A 21,511-nucleotide genomic window follows, 5' to 3' on the forward strand; every position below is an offset into this window, starting at 1 on the left:
TCATAACACTACTTCTTCTGTCTGTACCTTTCGTCTCCATTTCCAATATCCCAAGGTCACTTCACTTCTATTTCAGGTCACTCCCTCTCTGTGCTGCATCCAATACCTTTCCATTCCATCCTATATTTTTGTCCAAAATTACCTTGTCACTGTTTTGAACCTTTTATCGTCTGCCACTCCCATTTGAATAAGCAGTCTATGCTGCCTGCTTTTCTGCCGATCTCATTTTATGCTGACTTTTACACAGCAACCTTTGGTTGTAGCACCCTGTCATCACTTGCTACTGTTGCCTGCACTTATCAGTCTAAGCTTGCTTTACAAATTCTGTTGTCATTATTTGTGACTTTATCCCCAAATTCTTTGTTAACCTTACTCTGTGTCATCAAATTTAGCAATACATCTCAAAACCCTCCTTCACTGTTCTTCTCTCCTTTACTGCTACTATGATTTCCCAGTGTATCCAGTTGACACACATTCTGGTAATGCCTCATCTCTAGTTCCATTCTATACTTCACAAGTGACTAGAAATCCACTACATTCTCTAGCCCTCAAATTATCTCATGAAGCTCCTCCATTCTTCTGCAGACCTTATATCCTGTGCTATCACAAATCTCCTTGAGACAAACAGCTACGCTGCATCCTAAGAACTTTGCAATCCTCTTCTTCATACTTCGCAGAGTCTGCTAGCCAGTGTTGTATCATTTATGTTTTTATGTTATAACCTCTTATATATTTCACTTATATATACCTCTGTGTGTGTGTGTGTGTGTGTGTGTGTGTGTGTGTGTGTGTGTGTGTGTGTGTGTGTGTATATATATATATATATATATATATATATATATATATATATATATATATATATTAGATATACATACACAGACATATGGCTTACTATCAAAATGTTGAAAGGCACTTATTTGAACATGGTGTGTTTGAATGCACCTTTTTAAACTGTCACAAAGCCGAAATGAAATATTATGAACTCATAATAGCAAAAGTAAAGCTTGATTCAGTATTATGAGTTCAGCACTGTGAATGGACATCCCATTATAGTGCAGATTGGGAAATTTATCATTTTCCTAACTGTAGTGCGATCTCGGAGTTGGTATATATATATATATATATATATATATATATATATATATATATATATATAGATGTTACAGGGGTGTGGGAGCCACAGCCCCCCACATGGGGGTGCAGAGGCTGCTTGCCCCCCTGCAGGAATGTAAAAAAATGTAGATGTTTCCCGCTGTACCTTCACCACAATAGCCTAAGGGTCTGACATCATCTTCTTATAGGTGAAGTTATTTTGAATTATTGTAAATGTGACCTACTTGGTAGTGAATTCTGACATTCTGAATAATCAACATATACAAATTCGACACAATGATTCGATCTTGAGAATAACAATTGTTGTGACTTTTAACATTTTGATAGTAAACCTATATATATATATATATATATATATTATATATATATATATATATATATATATATATACATACATATATATATATATATATATATATATATATATATTATATATATATATATATATAGGTCCCCTTCACATGGTCAACATTTCAGAATGTCGAAGACCATATGGCCGAGACCATATGATCGACATTTGAAATGTCGACCATGTGGAACCTGGCATCTACATACAGTGCAGAATGGAAAGATTTCCATCTTCCTCTCTATAGTGTGATCTCGAAGCTGAGTTGGTGCATTTAAGTTCTGGGGGGGGGGGGCAAAGCTAGCAATGTGAAGGTACGTTTTTGTTGTTTTTTTTTTCATCCCATGGCTGACATTTTGAATGTTGATCGTATGGTCTCGGCCATATGGTCTTCGACATTCTGAAATGTCGACTATATATATGTGTGTATATATATATATATATATATATATTATATATATATATATATATATATATATATATATATATATATATATATATATATATATATATATATATATATATATATATATATATGTATATATATATCTACGAGGTCTTAGGAAATATCAGTCAAGAAAAAAAATATATTTAAACTGAATATCATACAATTATTACTTCATATACTTTAAAATGCCTGAGACAAAGACAAATATGTGGATGTACTACAAATGTTTGCCTGCAACTTGCTTGACACACACTTGTTCACAGCCACTTGCTTAAAAAGACAAGTACGTGAACTTCCACTGACTTATATCCTATAACTACTTAGCCCTCCCAACACTCTTAATGCAACCTCTGTGTTGACTGATATAGCGGGTATGATTGGGTCTGTGATACTAACTGACATGTATTTGAGGCATGTATGCCAACAAATTCACCTTGTATGTGAAGTCTGTGAGGAGAATCTTTTTTTAAGCACCTTTACTGAATTATCACTTATGACATAGGAAAACTTACATTTATATAAAAATAATCAAACCACACAAGCAAGTTCACATATACAAATATTATACATCACATTTATTGTTCTATGCCATATAATCAAAGCAACTTTACATAAATTGTTCAGTTCCTGTCTTGTCTTAAATCTCATTCTTCCTTCAAAACATTTTCCTGCATGTATTGCTACCACAGTTTCCTTTTTATGTAATTTACTCCTACCCTTTTCTAAATTGCACTTCCTATTCTTTTTTCTCTGTTACAATATTCAGTACTTCAAGTATAGTTGGTTTAGACTTTGATTTCCATTTTCTAGTAATTGTTTTTGTGGCAGCCAACAAAATTAAGGTCACCAAGGCCTTACTATATCTAGGCAAATCAGATCGTGTATCCCAGCTGGAAAAGGTAATGTTCTTAGTTGCGTTCATTTGCTTGCCCAGTATTCCTGACAGTACTCTGTAGGGAACTTCTAAAGTCTGCCAACTCATTACACTCTGAGAAAATATTATAAATATGCTCCCAAGCACCTCTTTTTTCATCATTACCGCTTCAACATTTGCCATCTACCTGAGGAAATGTTCTTTGCAGGCTGCTTGGGGTATAAATGTATCTAAGCAAACACTTCCAGGCAGAAATACTAAATCTTCCATATTCTGTTGCATATTTGGGAGCCATACATATCTCCTCCCATTGTTTCTTTGTGAGTTGCTTATCTAAGCTGTCTTCCCAATCTTTTCTGATATCCTCTGATTGATTCCTATAGTTAGCATGCAATATTTTATATGCCCTACTAGTTATCAAATTTTTAATGGCAGCTTCTGTCCTAGATGCAGTAAAAGCTCAACCAGTGCAGACCTTTCAGTTGGGATTATGCTATCCCTTTCTCTTTGTCTCTACTCTGATATCAGTCCCTGACAGGGAAGGCAATCACTAGCCTGCAATCCAAATGTCTTCTTGACCTCTTTCCATTATATCACCTTTCCTTTTCTTATTAGTTGTTCCCAATGCCATGGTTTGTTTGCCAGATTCCTCCAGTAAATTCTACCCCTTGCTTATTCTCTGCACCCCCTAACTGCTGTCATCCCTACTGGCACTACTTCCATTCTCCATTCCCATGTTAGCTTAATTCTTAGTATACTTTCTGCTACTTTAATAATATAATGCGCTGTATGGCTGTTATTCTCACTAAGGATCTGTGTTCAAAATCTCACTTTCCATATTTTTTGAATTACCCCTGCTTCATCATCCTCCCTTTCCACTGTGAATTGCAGATTACTGCTTGTGTTATGTATAAGAGCCTTAACTGTGTAGCTCTAAAATATCCCATCAAATCTGGGAATCTCAAATCTCCTTGTACTGGGGCAATCAACTTATCCCTCTTGAGTCTTGCCCTGTTCCTCTCCTAGATAAAATCTGTCAATTCTTTATTAATTATTATCACAACTTCTCTTCTGGTTGATAAAAATATGCCTCACCTGTGTATAAACTAAAGCGACTAACACATTTTACTGCTTGCATCTTGCTATTTATATCCACAGGCTAGTTCTTCCTGACATTCATGTTAAGAATATATGATAAACAGTTATGACTGGAGATTAGATCATTATTCCTTGCTGTACTTAGAGCTTTATGTGTTCTATGTACTGCCAGTTACAGGAAAGAAAGAAAGAAAGAAAGAAAGAAAGAAAGAAAGAAAGAAAGAAAGAAAGAAAGAAAGAAAGAAAGAAAGAAAGAAAGAAAGAAAGAAAGAAAGAAAGAAACAGAAAGTGTAGGAGAAGAAAGTGGTTTGCCTAGTTTGAAAGATGATAAGGCACTTAATGTTATCAAAGAAGCTGCAGCAGCATTCCTGGCAATGTCTTTGCATTAGAGTTTTGGTCAAATCCAAAAATAATGGGAGGGGAGAGGTTTTAAATGTCATCTTAATTCACATAAAAAGCTAATAAAGCAATGAGTTTTGCATCAATGTGTATTTCCTAAAAATAAAAAAGTAGGAAACTTTAGCATTACTGACTGTCTGTAATCCTCACTGGCTTATAAGAAAATCCAATATTTTATGAGGAGTAGGACAAAAATATGAGGCAAAATCCTAGACCTTCTGCAAAGTTAGGGGTAGTTGAGATGTATGGACAGCATGCAGAAAGGAAGTTCCCATCTGTAAAAGTAACAGCTTTTAAAGCTGTTTGACATTTTCTTCTGGGATACTTTTATTTGCAAGTGTGGCAGACTGAAATTATAACGGCTTTTAAAAGCTATTTTACCAAGTGCTGCTTTTGTTTGCCACACAGCAATGTTTGCTTTTAGCCACCAACATGAGACCCAGCGTTAGCAGCACGTAGGTGCCTTTAACAAGATTTTCTTAAGTACCCTTAAGCACTATTAAGATGAAGTCTTGTGTTAGGGAAGTGCTTAGTAAGTGTATCTTTTTCATGATATCAGAGTCCAATTACAGCACTCCATGCACTACAAAATTGTATTTGCCATGGAGAAAAACTGACTAACAGAATCTGTTCTTACTGGCCTCAAAAGTGCTTCTGAGAATGTGGACCATGTATCAAACTACTTAGCAGATGGGATGAACTTCATTTCAACACTATTACTTTATCCTAGTTCAGCAACTGTTTCTCCCACAGGAACATTGTGGCAAAAATGAGTGGTAATCTACCAGACTTGGCAGCTTTACTTTAGGAATACTACAGGGTTCACTTCTTGGACCCATAGTGTTCTTTGTATTTTTAAATGGCATCACAAGCAACATACATCACTCAGTGATTATCTTTCATAGACTAGGTCCACCTACAGCCCATATTCAAAAACATTAACAGAATTAATTTCCTAGTTATGCAACTGACTCACAGCTAACCATCTTAAACTGAACAGTAGTTAGATAGTGGCTGTTATTTGTTACCTATCAAAAGTTAGCAAGATATATGCAAATCTTCAGATCTTAGTAACTAGAAAGAAAGATCAAATTGCTTAGGTAACACAATATAACTACCTAGCACATGCCTTAGACACCAACCTGAATTATATATCCCACACGGGCATGATAGTGGACAAAGTGGATAGGTAATTAAAAGTTTATTACTCAACAGTCTTCTACTTTAGTCCTCATTTCATTGTACCTTTGCAAAAAATGTATTCAGGTCTATGCTCGGCTGTCGAATTGGCTAACCATCAAACGGCTGAAGAGTGAACACTAAACAGCAAAAGTTCAGTCACCGAACTTTCATTTCATTGACATGGTAAGTAACTAGTTGTCCAACACTTCCCCATCTCATAGAAGGAAGAGTTTCAAACTCCTTTTTCTCTAATGTAGCGCGGTCTCGGAGTTGGTATATATAGTAATGGGGGTGGGGTGTGAACCCCCCCACCTGAGTGGATTTGAAAAAAAAGCATGGTTTAGCCTTCTTTTTTATATCACCCATACAGCATTAGTTGGTTGTTTGGCTACACTTTATAGAGACAGAGTGCTTGAAATCAAGCCAGATGTCCATAAACAATAGGATGCCTGCAAAATATCACAAATAACATCCAAATCAAAGGATAAAATGGTCAAGCAGTAAAACCTGCAAAAAAGGCACACCCAATGTATAGTCTTTTTGTGTAAAACCTTAAACCTTTTGTAGTGGAAGCCCATGGGATACATGAAAATAACCCATTAAGGACATAGCTGTGTTTCAGCTACATGGCTTATGAATGCCCATTATTTTAAGTCTTTATGGGTACTTTCAGGCCAGTAAAACTAAACCCCACAATCTGTAGATATGCATGCTTCGACCTTTTTTTTTCTGACCTTGTCAGTACAGCATAACTAGATTGTATGGCTATACATTAGAAACAAGGTGCTTAAAATTAAGCGTGATATCAATAAACATTAGGGCACCTGCAAAATATCAGCTGTCTACATCCAGTGTTCCTAATGCCAAGGAAATTGATTAAGCCTGGAAAGAATCAAATCTTATGTCATATGTACTATGTAACAAAAAACAGATACTGAAGAGTTACATTTCAACCAGATATATTGTTGTGTGGACAGGCATAGAGGAAATATTAGTTGCTTTATATTGCTCAGCTCTAAGTTGGCTATCCAGAAGGGGAAGTTACATCTATTTCTCCTAATGGAACAAGGGAAACATTGAGCAGTCAATACTGGATAATATGCTTTCAGTGACATAATGGTATGAGCCCAAGTACGTGGTACAGAAACAGGTTGATGACCAGGATATAAGTCAGTGGGTTATACTTATGGAGTAATTTCCTTATTTTTTGTAAAAGCTTGGATATTGGAAAGCTGCAAATGTCAGCATAGTAACTGTCAGCAAGCTGAATAGGGCTTGAATGACTGTTGGTGTTGAAACTTAAGAATTTTGTTTATGCAGTATTGGGGAAATAGTACTTCAGTGAAGGGCAGTAAATGGAGAACTTAATTAGCGCATGAACACCTGAATCATTAGTAACAGATGACGTGACATAGATGGAAAGATATGGATAAAACACCATTAAAAAGCAGTCATAGGTTCATAGGAGATTTATAGGCTAATGGTCCTAGAGCATTTACAAGCCTAAACATATTAGCTGGTGCAGTGGTTAGTGCTGTCACCTCACAGCAAGAAGTTATCTGGTTCAGTTCTAGGCTGGGGTCCATCTGTGCAAAGACTGTATGACCTCCCTGCATTCACATAGGTTTGCTCTGGGTGCTCCGATTTTCTCACACATTCCAAAGGCATATATCTGGAGTGTTTCTTCCTGGGCCTCTGCTGAAAACAAGCTCTGTTTGAGTCGGACTTTCCTGTAAACAAATGTTTAAAAAAAATGTATACTGAGTTGCCCCAATTGTTGGTGGTTAGGTGACTAACATTCACAGAGGTAAGAGTCTATGGTAATTAATACTGACTTTCTCTGTCCAGTAGGGAAATGGGCACTACCCCAGGAATGAATTTGCTGTCAGCCATCCATTGATCTAGGCTGCATTTGAAGAGGGTTGGGGAGGGGATCTGTTTCACATGAATTGGAAGCTTGTTCCAGAAAACTTGCAGTCTCTGGGAGATGTGTCTGTCTCTCCAGCATGACCCATTCATGTCAGAGGCTAGGTTAACATCACTCTGACTGAATCTCAATTTTGATATTATGTATTTTAATAGCTTGTGAAATGAAAATAGTGAAAGAAAATCCATCTTTTGGATAAGATGTTAAACCCAGACCCAGTCTGCTTAGGTTGTTGGCAGATCTGGTAGATATAAAACATTCCACGTCATCTATCGACAAGTGTAGGGGAGGTTTCAAATGCCCTGGCCAAATTTCAACTAGTAGTATAAATATCACCTTGGTTATCTCCTGAAAAGAGGCTACTGGATAGTGGGGCTAACAAAGTCAACAATAAATAACCAATAAATAAATAAATAAAAGCCCATGAAAACTGTGTATACAGTACATGTATGGCAAAATGTGTGTAGGTAACTGTGATGTGAGAGCTTTGCAACACTCTTTCAAGCCAATTTGATCAGTTTGGATTACTTTTTAAAGGAGTAACTCATGTTGTTGACTTTAAGTCTTAAATTGACAGTGGACGTTTATTTTATTTCATTGTTTTGAAATCCCTTTATTTTTCTCAAAAAATTATATAAAGACATGAAAACCTAAAGAAGTAACACAGTATACTGGATTATGAATGTAAGCAGTTAGTTAGTTAGTTAGTTAGTTAGTTAGTTAGTTAGTTAGTTAGTTAGCTAGTTAGTTAATTGCCATTTGATTACCAGGAAAGTCCGTCTGGCTAAGTGCCCATTTTCAGCAAAGGCCCAGAGAAGAAAATATCCAAAATATTTCAAAAATATATTTAAAAATTAATTTCCCAATCTTCATAAATAAAATCATCCTGAGTTTAAATAAATATACCAAATTAGACATAATGCTACAACACTGGATAAAAACAGATACACTTTACATGATAATGATTTAATATTTAAAGTTTAACCAGTTTAGAGAAATTAAAGTTAAGTTAGTATAATAACAAACAGGAATTGCAATATGAAGTGTGAGAAAAGAAAACAAAACAGGGTTATGGCATATCTGGACAGAGAGTCAGGGGATAGAAATTCATTGAAGTAAGGAAATAAGGGAAGATGGGAGAGTAGAGTTGTAAAATCTGAATAGGTACTTGTTCATATTTACAGATGTAGCGTATCCTGGGGTTGAACCAGAAGAGAGACAGATTTTAGCTAAGAAGTATTTCAGAATGGTTTTAAAAGACTGGAGGGGAATTATTGACCTGGTGGATATAGCTAAGGAGTTCCATAGTATAAGTACATACCATGCCCAGCAATTTGAAAGATTAGTGGGAAAAGAGACGTTTTTGGTCACTGGATTGTAATGACCAAGTGAGAACATAGCTGTGAGAATGCTATTTAGTGCTGGAAAAGCAAATGGATGTTGGATAATTTTATAGGTGGCACAAAGTTGTAGATATGTTAGATGATGGGTTAGTTCTATCTAGTTTGCCATCATGGGTTCTGAAAGGGGTAATTGCTGCAAATTTAGCCACTTTATTATTACACTGTTCAAGTTTTGTTTTTTATGATACTTGGAGGTTAATAAGGATGGGGCACCAGAAAGTAGTGAGGGGAAAGTAAGTATTTGCAAGTGTAACTTTATTTGTTTTTTGTGAGAAAGTGTTTGGTTCTATAAAGAATCCCTAGTTTTTTGGTATTTTTTTATGCAATTTTGTATATTCATGTCAAATTTAAGATTATCATCCACTATCGTCCCTAATAATTTGCCATGAGAAGTGACTTCAATGGTTGTAGTATTAAGATTTTGTTTTTTTCATGACAGAGGGATGTGGGGAAAATCAGAATTAGTTTTTTTTGGAGTGGAGCTGAGCATGTGTTATAAATTGCAAAGCCATGTTTCAGTGTCTGTTAAAGCTTCCTGATATATATTTTTTGGAGACGTGACAGGTCATCTGATGTACAGATGTGTGGAGTCATCTGCATATTCTATTATGGAAGCTCAAATATGTGGATTTGTGAAGGGTGTTGGTGAGAATGTTAAAGAAGAATGCACCAGTGATAGAGCCTTGTGGTACACCAGAGGTGACTGGGAGCTGTGGTGAGTGTGTAGAGCCATTTTACTGACTGGTACCTATTGGACAAGTAACTTTTGAACTATAGAAGGTCAGGATGAGATAGACCTTGTGAGGACATTTGAAGTAGAATTTTTTTGTGACAAACTATGTTGAAGGTTTTAGTCAAGTCTAGAAATAAGGAGACTAGTTTGCCATAATCTCTAGTTTTATTAACAGTATCTATAAAAGTTACAAGTGCAGTGTTAGTACTATGGGAGTGAAAGAAGGCTTGTTGTGTGGGAGACAGGAGTTCTTCCTGCAGGAGATAATTTTGTAATTGTTTTAAAATGCATTTTCAAGTATTTTGGAGTTGGGGATAAGATGGCTATAGAGCTAAAGTAAAATATGTCTGTTGAATTTCCTCATTGGTGTAAAAGGATAATGTGCAATTTGTTCCAGAGAGAGGGAATGTGGGATTCCTGACTTGACCTATTTATAAGGATTGAGACAAGATAGGCTATGATATTGGTTGTAATTTTAAGGGTCTTGCTTGAAAGATCATTAGTTGAAGTATAATAGATTTTGAGTTTGTTTAGTAATAGTTTTAAAAAGAATTTTGTCACAGGTTTGAAGGTAAAAGTGGATGTGAAGATATGTGGCTGTTGAGTAGGGTTGGGATTAGATATTGGGGAATCTTTGGTTAGGGACACTTTACTATCTATGAAACATGAGTTGAATTCTATTGGACTTTTGAGTGTTGAGTTATTGCGAGAGGGGTTAGAGTTGTATTTTTTGCTGGAATGTAAGATTTCATTAATGGCTGACCAGAATTTTTAGGGGTATGTTTACTATTGTTCTGAATGTTGTTATAGTATATTTTTTGTTTTCATTTGTTTGCTTTTTAGTACAGTTGTGGAACATTCTGTACTGTGGTATTTGTATTTTTCTGTTCTTTCCACACTTTTTCTCTATCCTACGTCAGCATTCTACTCTTGTTGGGTACCTTAACTGCATTATTTGTTTTAGTCTCTTCCTTCTTGGAGGTGCAAGGCTATTTAAGATATTTAGGAAAGTTGTATTGAAATCATTTACAACTTCATCTAAGTAGAGAACTGTTAGGATGCTCCAGTTAAGAGATAACAGACTAGTAAGGTATATTTCTGGGATAAACTTGGACAAGTTACATGTTGTTTTATAAGCATACTGTTTAAGTGGATGTGTTAGATGTCTGGTTGTACAGACTGGGAGATGGTCCCTGAGATAGTCTTGACAATGAGGTCTATGTCAGAACAAAGAAAAATCAAACTATCGAATGCTCACATGAGCAAATAATCAGGAACTCGAATCACTAGCCCCCAACATCCCTCGCTGTATACATATTCCTACTCCAAGATTGCACTACAGTGAGGAAAGGGCAAATATTCTGATCTTCACTGTACTGTGATCCCAAAAAATCAATATCGAATTCCTGATTTTTCGCTCATGTGAGCCCTCGACATTTTGTGTTTTCCTCATTCTAAAGTAGACCCTTGACAATGTACCTGTGGTGGTGAGTTTACAAGGGTCTGATACTAGGATCCAGTGTAAAAAGGAGTTTGTTGTCTTGCTGTAATGTGTGGGGCTATTAATTAGTTCTGTGAAACTGATTATTTCATACTGGATGTAGGGGAGTTAGAGGTTATGTTCAACCATCTGACACTGACATCATCTAGCAGTATTTTTTCTTCTGGAATGGTTATGGATATCCAATGTTTGTTATTTTCCAGTTAATCTGCATCATCACCAGAAGGGATGTGAAGGACAGTTTATTTTCATGAAAGTAGTAAGAAGCTCTGCTAAACTGAATTTTGGTATTGGTTTGTTATAAGGGAAATCTGGTAGCTGCTGGTAAATATTAAAGCAATACCAGGGTCTATATTATGTGATCGAAAACCCAAGTCAACAAACACCTGTTCGCCGAGCAATACACAGTAAATTGTCATTTTTGTGAACGGCCACTTCAGCAAATTTTTTCATAGGGGAAAAAAATCCCTTGGCCATCATCCTGAATTTCCCCTTTAACCCACTGTGGTATGATCTTGGAGTTGGTATATTTAGTTAGAGAGGTGTGGGGGCACAGCACCCCACTTTGAAATAGTGTGTCATTTCTGGTTAGCCAAGTAATTTTTTCCCTGTGAAAAATTCACTGAAGTGGCCATTCGCAGAAATGACAGTTCATTGTGTATTGGTTGGGAAACAGGTGTTCACTGACTTGGGTTTCGATCACGTAATGTAGACCCTCACTACCACCACCTTTCCACATTATATAGTCATCACATATAATATAAGGAATGTCAAAAAAATATTCATATTTTTTATAGGTCAAAGGGAGTAGATAGCTGCAAAAATATATTGTAGTAAAGAGGTAGGACAATGGATAATAAAAATATATAAAAGTAACTGCATAGGTGTACATGGTAAAATGGACAAAAACATCTGTGATACTTTTAAATGAAAAGGTGAGGGGCAAAGAATACATGAGGTTTGTGGTCAACATTGAAGTATGGGATGGAAAAGCTTGAAAGGGGTACATTTCTGGAGATCTAGGATGGGATTTATACTTCTGTACTTCACAAACATGCAGGGTGGATGTGTCAATGCCTACACCTTTTTCGGAAATAAGTAAACTGCAAATGAGTATCTCTGGTTTAGAAGTTCTCAGATGTACAACAGAATATACATTATAGTATGGCATATTTGAATCTGTGTGATCTGAACTAAGGAGAATGTAAATTTGTGCAGAACTATAATGTGTTGTGCACATGCTGCATGCGTTTGTAAGTTCACAAATGCATTTGTACATTTTCCACAACCTGTACCGAGCTCAGAGAAGTGTTAGTCTCACAAACATTTTCCATGTAAATTGGCATTGTGGATAGCAACTTATAAAAGGTTTTAATACATTTGAATTCAGTCTGTAGGTGTCCTTATTTGGGCAACAAGTTATATCTTTTGTATGTTAGGAAAGGGGACAATAGGACAGCTGGAAAAAGGGGAGATAGCAGACAAGGAAAACATAAAAGGTGCGCATTAAAATGATTATGCTACAAGAAATAGAAGTGACTAGATGGTATTTTTGTTTGGACAGACCTTTATTTATAAATATATGCCGACATATATATAGGTTTATGTTACTTTGTCAGAAGAGCAACATAGCTTGTCAGAACTTAACAAAAACACAAGTAATTGAAATGCACTGTATCAGAAAATAAAACACAATAGCTGAAAACTGTTTTCTTTTGCAGGGGCAAGACCCCCTGTAGCCTCATGCTAATTATGTATACAGACTCTGTGATTGCACTACAGTAGGGAAAGGGCAAATTCCCCTATCCCCACTGTACAGCAATCTCACACATAAACAAAACCAGCTGGTTCAAATAGCTGACTTTCGTTTTGTGTTTGACAAGTCATATGTTACTTATAAGGGAAGTTGGGGAAGGAGGAAGATTGTGTAGGAGACAGGGTCAGGAAAGTGTTAAGCATATTAATATGAACATAAATGACAGATATGATAGGATCAGTATATCCATCTGATTACTCATAGGGAAGATAGGCATACAAATAATGGACAGACATAAAGGAGATGGTAATGAGATCCTCATACCCTGCACCATCCCAGTTAGGACAGCCTCACAGATTTCCCTTCCTTGATGTTCCTGGCTGTTCTGACCCAGAAGGTGAGATGGTTGAGGTTTCTGCTGGCAAGTCATAAGAGCTGACTAGGACAGCAAGTATTGCACCCGATGAAGAAGACACTTATAGGGTTCCCCACTGCCTCTCCACTGCTTTCTCAAATGCAGCCTCTAATAGAACTTGATATCAGTATAGTAGCTTTCTATGCTACCATGTCTTGGAGTGCTTGTTTGGGTGCAGCCACCACTCTCACCCTGTGAATCAGTCATCAGATAGGCTGGTGGAGAGTGACTGATGTCTTGATTTAGTTAATGGTTTGAAAGTCTGCTGCTATGGCAATTTTGCAGATCATTTCAGGAAAGCCAAAGTCTTGTAGGTACTGCTGTGGTTAAAATCAAATTTCTGGTATTACCAGTAATCTATACCAAATTACTCCCATCACTGTTCTCTTTGTAATGTGTACATTTTGTACTGCAAATATTTTAATGTTTTTGCACTAATATTTTTATCAGTGAGTACACTTGCAATAATATAACATTGATCAATGGCTTAAGCATTGTAGTTGGTATTAATGCAAACCTAACAAACAGTTTGCACTATGATAACTCCCTCTCCCCACTCCCCTGAGGTGTGCAGTACCACTGAGTGTATCATTTGCAGATGTGAATAGTTCTGGAAATCCCTAATACATTAACAATAACATGCTACCTGTCTTACAGAAAAGGTATTGCAATGACCCTTCTTAGTGATACACATAAATATGTTAAGGTAATGCACTTCATCAGACAGACTGAGTTATCAACATGGTAATGTAGCAGCAAACAGCAGCAGACAACAACAACATCAAGTATTCCATATTGAAGTGCAACTGCTATCATAGTATATTAATTCTTTGTAATGTTTAATAAGAATAAAATGTAAGTAAACATGTACTTCCTCAACTTATGAATATATAAACCTGACATAACTTATTCCAATTGCATATTTCTTAGTAAACTCTATAGATTTTTTCTTAATAATGCCAGGTAGTATACTTCATATTTAGTAGTGCAATAGGAATACAACTGTAAAAGTTACTGTTGAGTTTTGGTCTCCTCTCCTGAATCTCTGCCACCCACTGGCCCAGCTGGTCTGCCTCTTCTTCAGCAGGTTATTATTATATCTATTATTATATCTATACATGCATTGGTCACCACACCAGAAGATGCCAGTTAGTGATGTTAACACCCAACTCAGTCCAAATATCAAGTTACTCCCACCCACCTATGGAACATGATCCTTCTTTTGCAAGTTTGATATTTGCAACAGGTCAAGAAGTAATTTAGTTTTTTCCCCAGCTTTGGGATTAACTCAGAGCTTTCACAGAGGGCACTCTCTCTTCATGCCATGTTGAAGTAAGAATAACCAGGTAGACATGAAACGGATTACTAAAGTCTGAGTCACACCCACTGCGCTGGGACATCATTGTTTGCCAAGTCGCACCCTGTTCCAGCACCACCTTTGCACTAAAGAGAGGGTGCATTCACAAAATAGCCACACATGTATCACCTTCATGTTATAATGCAGAGATGAGAAGAGTTTGCATGCATATGAATTAACTCATTGTAGCTTGTCTATAGATGCCTTAACAAAATTATACAGATGAATGTAATTACACCTATGCACTCTGATGTGATTCATTACACTTAGCAATGAAATATCTTATAGGTAAATACTAGATGAGCTGCCCTTGTGGATGACTTTAAGCCCAGCTAATTTCCCCAAATTTCAGAATCAAACCTTGTACCCTGTGTATGTAAGGTAAACACTTTAACCATTATGCCAACCTCTTAATTTGCATAAGATATATGCACATAGTGCAAAACTAGTTGAAACATTTCTCAATGTTGCAATTTTAAGAATCAATGCATGCTGTGTTTCTGCAAATACTTACAGAAATCTAGAGTAACTGAAAATGGTTTATGATGTATACAGTTAGGGTCAGAACAGTAGAAATAAGCAGTAACCACTGGATTTTATAGGATCATAGGATCATAGGAAGTTACTAGGCTATTGGCCCTGAGGCCTTTACAAGCCTAGCCGAGAATTTAGCTTATGTTCCAGCAAGTCAGCACCCTATGTCACTGTCCAGCAGGGACACAGGTGGAGTCCCAGGGTGCATTTTCTGTTCCCCATACAGTTATCCAGGTTGTGCTTAAAAGGGTTAATGAAGTACTCTGCTTGACGTGGAGAGGGAGTCTATTCCACAAAAGGGGGAGTCTTTGGGATGCAAATATGTCCTTCCAACAAGTCCTATTGATGTCACAGACCAGGTTGAGGTTGTGCGTGCAAGTTACTCGAATGGAGCTTGACTTGCGGATATGCAACAGTCCCATCATGGCGGGGTCTGAGATTGCTTTGTATGTCAGACAGAGCTCACCTCTGAGGAGTCTCCAGGAGACTGAGTAGGACAGGGCCTTTATCCTATCTGTGTAGGGTAGATGTTTGAGGCCCTGAATTCTGCTGGTGAGGAACCTCTGTGGTCTGCCCAGCTGATGCATGTGTTTTATGAGGTACATGCAGAAAAGAACAATGTACTTAACAATGGTTCTTATAAGGGAAGAATACAGGAATGTTATGATACCAGAGTACCTCATTAACCCTTTTTAAGCACAACCTGGATAACTGGATGGGGAACAGAAAATACTACCAGGGGCAACAATATCCTAGACCTAGTCATTACCAACATGAGTGACCAGTGTTCCACACCTGAAGTCAACTCCGCGTTGGTCCGATCTGACCATAAGCTTATTACCCTTAATATCCACATCCCGAACCCACCCCCCATTAAGGAAACCATGGTAAAAATTTCTCCAAAGCCAACTTCATGCTTCTTAAGACAGTAGTGGTGAACTTCATGACACCCATACAGATGGACTATACAGTTACGACTGCTGAATCCTACACAAATGCACTCTATAAGCACTTACACAAGTGCATGAATTGTGCTATCCCAAACAGAACCAAGACGCTATCCTCCAAAAAAAGGAATTCAATCTGGTGGTCCCCTGCCATAAACAAACTGTACCACAGAAGGAAGAAATTGTTGCAAAAGAGAGTAAAATCCCATGAGTGGAGGAGCTCCCTGGTCAGCCTCAGTAAGAAGCTGAGATCCCTTATAACATCCTCCAAATCTAGCTATGAAAACAAAATTGCCACTAATTCTAAGGACAACCACAAAGCATTCTATAGCTATGTCAAGAATCTCAATGGCAACACACAGATCATCTCTGAGTTACAGCACAACGGCATGAAAATTACAGAACCAACTGATATTGCCAGCATCCTGGCAGATAGGTTCAGTAATAACTTTACTCCCCCCCATCCCCCCATAAAGGGCCCATATCTATACAGGAATAATGCAGAGTCCCTGTAATCACAACTATGCAGGTAAAAGCTGCACTCTCTAAAGCCAAAAATACAGCATCCATGGGACCGAACAACATCCCAGGCTGCATTTTACACGAACTTCAGAATGAACCGGCTCCCCACCTAAGCACCATGTTCAATCATAGCCTCACATCAGGCTTTGTGCCCACTGAATGGGGTACAGCAACAGTTATCCCACTCCACAAAGGTGGAGCCGCCACTGATCCCAGGAACTATCGCCCTATTAGCCTGGCGAGCCTGGTCTGCAAGGCCATGGAATGTATCATCATGGAACTCATAAACAAAGACATTGGTAACCGCCAAACTCTGGATCCCATCCAGTTCAGGTTTGTGAAAGGCAGATCATGCCTCCTGAACCTGATTGACTTCTTTGAGGCAGTCATCAAAGCCGTAGATGGGGGTAAGGTGGTTCACACAGCCTACCTTGACCTTACCAAGGCTTCCATTCTGGAATTTTAGCTAAACTCACTAAACTAGGTATAAATCCCTACATCACAAGATGGGTTGCCAACTGACTCACTAACAGAACCCACACTGTAAAAGTTGCACACTCCAAATCTGACCTCAAACCAGTGACAAGTGGAGTACCACAGGGTTCAGTCCTGGGATCTCTCCCGTTTGGTATCTACTTCTCTGAAGTACAGGCTAACACAGAAGACCTCTGGCTAATGAAGTTCGCAGATGACTGAAAACTAGGAACCATAGTTGAGTCCCCAAATGATGTGGAAATCCTACAGAAGGGCCTTGCTGAGACAGATGCCTGGTGTCAGAGCCATGGCCTCAAGCACAATGCCAAAAAGTGCATTGTCATCCCCTTTGGTAAAAACTCTGTACACATGAACTACTACATAGACAGCAGTCTACTTAACACCGAATGTGTGATAAGAGACCTTGGGACCCAGGTGGACAGTAGTCTGTCCTTTGATAGTCACATCACCACAGTAGTTAGAGAGTCCTTCTATGTGGCACACCTCATCATAAAAGGGTTCTCATCCAGGAAAAAAGACGCCATTGTTCCCCTCTAGTCAACAATCATTAGACCCATTATAGAGTACATGCCCCTTTTGGAATGTACCTCACAAAGCATCTGCAGCAGCTGTAAAGGCCACAGATGTACCTCACAAAAAGGATTACTGGCCTCAAACAGATGCTCTACGCTGACCATCTCAATAAACTCCAGCTTTACTCCGTAGCATATTGCCTACTTCAAGGTGATCTCTGCCTAACATATAAAGCTATGTCAAACCCAGAGCTGTTGGACATGCTCCACCTAAAGAAATCCCAATCCCTCCAAGCTACATGGTCTAGGGACCTAAACCTTGTCACCACAATAAACAGGACATGCTGGAGGGATAGATTCCTGTCCCAGAGACTTCCCATACTCTGGAACAAGCTACCCATCTATGTCAAGCAAAGTTCTTCATTAGCACTCTTCAAGAAAAATCTTGATGAGTGTATGGGAAATAGGAAATACACCTCAGGGATCACCTCTGTGTCTCTGCGCGACAGTGGCACAGGAAAAAAACTTTCTTGGGTGGTGTAACCCAGGGAACCTTGTTGGCTAGGCTTACTTAGGCCCTCAGGCCGATAGCCTAGTACTTACCTAAGAACCTATGAACCTATGAACCTTGTCCCTGGATGAGATACCCTTAATAATGAGGTGGGCCATGTAGAAAGCTTTCCATACAATGGAGGCAATATGGTGGTCAAACGTCAGTTTTTCATCAACCTGGGTGCCCAGGTGCCTCATCACTGATTGCGTGCTTAGGACCTTATTATCAATGGGATAATTTCTGGGACATCACTCTCCCCAAAGAGAATGATGATGCATTTTTTGACATTTAGTTTGAGGCCATGTTTCTGGCACCAGTCATTTGTTTGGGTGAACCCCTCTTGTAGGATGTCCATATTACTGGGGGAATTGATGACAGCACCCAGCTTGCAGTCATCTGCAATCTTGGTCAGCCATATTCAACTGGTTATGGCCTGCACCTCAGAAAAGTAAATCCCAAACAGCAGAGGCCCAAGACCAATCCTTGGGGTACACCACTCATTACGGGTCTACTGCTTGAGGTGGCTTCTCCTATTTTGACTAGGTGGGTTCTCTCAGTGAGCCAGTTTGCTACCCTTCTGTTAACATATGGATTGATGCCTAGTTGAGAGAGTTTATCTATTAAACCTGAGTGGGGAATAGTATCAAAGGCTTTGGCCAGGTCAAGGTAGGTGGTGTGCACCGTCTTTTCCTCGTCCATGGCCTTGGTGACTGTCTCAAAGAAGTCAACCAAATTTAACAGGCATGACCTCCCTTTGATGAAACCAAACTATGTGGGATCGAGTGTCTGGACGTTGCCAATGTCCTTGTTAATGAGGTCCATGATAATCCACTCCATGGCCTTTCAGATCAAGCTAGTTAGGCTGATGGATCTATAATTTCTTGGATTGGTGGACAGTCCACCTTTTTGAAATGGGATGACAGTGGCTGTCCTCCACTCAGCTAGGATGAAGTCAGGCTTTGGTCAAATGGGGTACCTAATGGTGTTGCAAGTACCTGCCTGAGTCCATGTAGGATGCAGCCTGGGATGTTATCAGGTTCCATGGAAGCTGTATTTTTTGCCTTTGAGAGGGCAGTGATGACTTGCTCCCTAGAGATAAGGGGAGGGGGTCAGGCACTGGGGATATCCTGTTTTACTGATGGTGGGGGGAAGAGGAGTGAAGTTTTCATTGAACCTGTCTGCCAGCAGATTGGCTATATCTACAGTGTCTGTATAAGTGGTGCCCTTGACTACCAGTTCTGAGCAGATCTGGGTGATTCCCTTGAGATTGCAGACATATGTGAAGAAGGCCCTATGACTGTCTTTAGTAGATATGGCCAGTTTGGACTTGAAGTTTGCCTTGGAAGATTCACTAGTGCTCTTATTTGCTTGTTCAGGCAAGGAGAGATTGCTTCCATTTAGGCACCCACTCCTTCTTGGTCCTGGACAGAAATGTTTTCCTTTTATTATGCAGTTTATTTATTGCAGATGTCCACCTGACAGGATTACTCTTCCTTGAGGAGGAGGATTTCATCCTGTCAGGTATTCCTGGTTCCACACAGCTATATAAATGCTCATATAGTACCTTGCTGTAGGTTTGGACATTTGTGCCAGTTCCTAAGGATGGTGAGGGGGCTGTGAAGCTATTTATACCTTCCTATAGGCCTGGAGGCTGTAATCAGCTTTTGGAGAAGTTTTTTTGTTTGGCACTAACTGGGGAGGGGAGGTGCAAGGGGAGATGGTGACTTAAAAAGTGACCGCTTTGTGGTTGGATCTTACCAGAGATGATGACACTGTAGGGATGCTGCAGTTGTTGCTCCTGTTAATTAATACCAAAACCAAGATATTTTCACCTCATGTGGGGGTGTCGACCAACTGGTCCAAGGCATTTGCATTGACAAAATCAAGGAATCTCTGGGATTTGTGTTTTGGCATGAGTATTTCTTCCAATCTATGGTTGGATAGTTAAAGTCACCCAGGATCAGGGTAAAGGGTTGAATCTTAATAGATTCAAAGAGGTACAGACAAGTGGAGTGGGCATCTTGAGTCAAACTTGGAGGCCTATAGCTAACTATGATTTGAATAGGAGTCTTGTCAATTATTAACTGCACCTGGAGTGTTTCCTGTGCATCATACTGTTTGACCAGCCTGAAGGTGTTCTATGTCTTTTATATATATTGCAACTCCACCTCCTTTTGCATGCTGCCCGCGGTTTGGGGTCTGAAAGTATGATAGGATGAGTAACCTGGTATGGCTTCCCAGCTTTGAATTAGGTTTCTGTGACTGCACAAATGTCAGCAACTTCCAGAGTTAAAAATGCTTGCAATGAGTGCAGTTTCATGTTTAGACTCCTAGCGTTTAGCAGCATGACCTTTAATTTACATTTTGCTGAAATTTTCATGTTGGTAGTGTTGACCTCATGGCACTGTCTAAAAAAGGCACTATGGGTGAGGCAAGAGCCTTTTCCAGGAGACTGACACCCAAGTGAGACAGATGCATGCCATCTCTGGCAAAACATTGTGGTTTGCAATCATGTCATCCCAGGCTGTCAGGTGCTGGATCCCCTTGGAATGACACCAGAAAACTAAGCCAGTTGTTAAAGTCAGTCATTTTCTGTTTGTATCTAGGCATCATTCTGGGTGATGATAGAATGCTGCTTAAGACTAGAAACATACCTGGTTGGGACACATAATCAATGAGCTCAATCATGTCTATCTTCATATAATCCTGGTATGTTTCAAGTCACTCAAGGCTACATGGACTATGACAGAGTCATAACAGTACCTGTTGAGAGACTTGAGTGCATGGGTGATATGATGGATTCTAGCACCCGACAAACAACTAACCGTGATGTTCTCTTATTCGGCCCGGTGAGGGGCATATCGGTGTGTCTCACAATGGAGTCTCCTATGACTAATATGTTGGGTTTATGTTTAGGCCTTAGTAGATGTGAGACACAGGTGTGTGGACTATGTGTGGTGTGGTTGGCAGTGGAGTCTGCATGTGTTTTTGCCTAGAAGGTCTCTTTAGCTTGGGTATGTTATTGTTGAGGACCTCAGTGTATGTGGGAGCATGTTGTATAGGTGTGAGCGGTGTTTGAGGTGTGGTGTTCATGTTGACAACCTTCTCAGTGACAGATATACTGGCTTGTGAGGGAGACAGCAATGACACTAGGTGCTTTATGTAAATGCATCTCTCACAAATTGTGTTCCTATGTGGTAGTAGTAGAGGTTTGTTTGAAAACAGAATTGCAGCAGACAGGAAAGACAACAACAAGGCCTTCTATAGTTATGTAAAGAATCTCCACGGCAATACCCAGATTTGCTCTGAGCTACTGCAGAATGGTACCTCCTATACCAAGCCAACAGATATTGCAAATATACTGGCGGGCAGATTCAGTGCTAACTTTACCCCCCC

The sequence above is a fragment of the Protopterus annectens genome, chromosome 3.part1 (genome assembly GCF_019279795.1).
Source record: "Protopterus annectens isolate FY-2018-M chromosome 3.part1, PAN1.0, whole genome shotgun sequence".
In the NCBI taxonomy this organism is placed as follows: domain Eukaryota; kingdom Metazoa; phylum Chordata; order Ceratodontiformes; family Protopteridae; genus Protopterus; species Protopterus annectens.